The 2,202-nt window shown below is 41.5% G+C and overlaps 1 pseudogene; it reads right to left on the bottom strand.

Annotated features, from left to right (window-relative positions):
- Positions 1-1,015, bottom strand: part of LOC141047261 (uncharacterized) — a 38,753-nt pseudogene extending 37,738 nt beyond the window's left edge.
- Between the last annotated feature and the right edge of the window lie 1,187 nt (positions 1,016-2,202).

Below are 2,202 nucleotides of genomic sequence, written 5' to 3'. Positions count from 1 at the left end.
TTATCAGCACATTCTATGTATGCTGTAATTTAACTTTGAACTGCAGAAAGGAAGGATCCAGCGGAGTAGAAGGCAGCTAAAATACAAGATCTTGACAAAGACTCTCCCAGTCGAAATGCGTTGATCTAAATGACATGCTATACACCCGACTTCATGTGCTTTATTGCAAGTTTTATTGAATTGAAATAAAAAGTATTTTAGCTGCCTTTTACGCCGCTGGATCCTTCCTTTCTGCAGTTCAATATGTTTGCTCCAAACTGGAACCCTGCTTGGCGTTATCTGACGGTGAGGATTCTTCGCAGTGGTGAGCTGATCTTTCCTTTGGTTTTTTTGTAATTTAACTTTGTCTATTACCTGGTGATGTGAGGGGCTGGGGAACCTCCATCATGACATCCTTGTACAGATCTTTGTGTCCTTCTAAATACTCCCACTCCTCCATGGAGAAATAGACAGCAACATCCTGACATCTTATAGGAACCTGACACATACAATGATACCGTCATCCCCCGATCCCTTCATAGTGTTACTGTATAATGTCCCAGCATTCCCAGCAGTGTCACCTCTCCAGTCAGCAGCTTAATCATCTTGTAGATGAGTTCTAGGATCTTCTGGTCATTGATGTCCTCATGTATCAAGGGTTGAGGTGGAGGCCCCATGATTGAGCTCAGGGGTCCTCCCCATCCCTCAGACACAGGGTCCTGACAGCGCTCACTAGAGGTCTTCTTCACTACTGTGTAATCCTGGTTATGGAGAGACACATTAATAAATCTCACTACAGACATTTCCAGAGTCCTCACCTCTCCAGTTCTGTCCATCTGTTATTCCCATAGATAAGAATGATGTAATGTGACGTCATCAGAATCTCTCACCTCTCCAGTAAGTCGGAAGAGGATCTCTAGGGTGAGGTGTAATATCCTTTCCACCATCTTGCCTCTGTCCATATCCATTTTTGATTTGTAAATAAGAAAAATTCTCTTATGTAGAAGATCTTCACCGAGAGGAACCGATATTGTAGAGACCTGAATGAGAAGATGAGCCGATGTAACATCATAAAAATCCTGTGTAATAATAATAATTACTGGAGATAATAAGGGAAACATATGAGGAGATTTATTATTTTACAATATTTAGTTTTCTTCTTTACATCTACTATTAAATCCTATATATTTAGGCCACAGACAACAGGCAGTTACTTCCTTGGAGTCGGGAGCTGAATACGTTTCTCATAGACTCATCTTCCATAACACTAATTCTCGTCTCATTTCCCGACACTGGAATCGGCATTAGCAATACTGCAGGAGATATTCATTACACATGACAGGAGAAATAACCACTTCATGATGAGGACAACATCTTCATCTTCTACTACGGCTCTAGAAACATTTGTCCAGAGTCCGTCACTGACTCCATCACCACCTGCCGTCTATATGAAGGTTTCCCATCTTCCCCGCACTGTAATCTTCTATCACGTTAGCTCTCATGTCTGATTCAAACACAGAAGTTTGAGACTTTTATAAAAGATTTTTTAAATTGCACAAAAACTGTAGACAGAAATTATTTGATCCCAAAGTCTCCATGTACAGTGTTTTATGGGGTTTATTTCTGGCCTTAAGGTTTCCCATATTACAAGAAAAACAAAAAAATATATAATAAAATGTTTCAAGCGTAAATTGGCACCAAGAATACTTGGAAAAAGAAAAAAACATGCAAAAAGCATAAGACACATTGTGGAGACATGGGGGATCAACGGGTGCCCTGGTTTGCTAGCCGAAACTGCATGAACCAGGGATCATCCCACCAAATCCCTGCTCTCCTTTTACCGTGGGTATAACGCTACTCAGACAACACAGGGTGAGGGCAAAATAGTGTAGCAATCCTTTTTTGAACCACAAAACAGGTAAATGACACATAGAACTGTCCTAGCAAAATACTCAAGATAGTGAAAAATTACAGTCTCACTCTTCTGCTGATTCGCCGGAATAAGAGCAGTTGCAACTTCAGAGCTTCCGAGGCCAACTACCCTTACTTGAGGCACACACAGAGAGGAGGTAACAACAAGCTTAAGAAGTGACAGCCCATTGAGGTACAGAGCAAGTGATTGGGGGTCCAAATCCTGACTTCGCCAAAGTATCAATGGTTCAGTGATGGTCAATGGAGCAGATCTGTATTATTTCAGCTGGGGCCATGGTCCCCTAAGCTAGC

Source organism: Dendrobates tinctorius, unplaced genomic scaffold (assembly GCF_039654945.1).
Source record: "Dendrobates tinctorius isolate UK_male_01 unplaced genomic scaffold, ASM3965494v1 ptg000126l, whole genome shotgun sequence".
NCBI lineage: Eukaryota > Metazoa > Chordata > Amphibia > Anura > Dendrobatidae > Dendrobates > Dendrobates tinctorius.
This window is presented reverse-complemented; position numbering and strand designations above follow the sequence as displayed.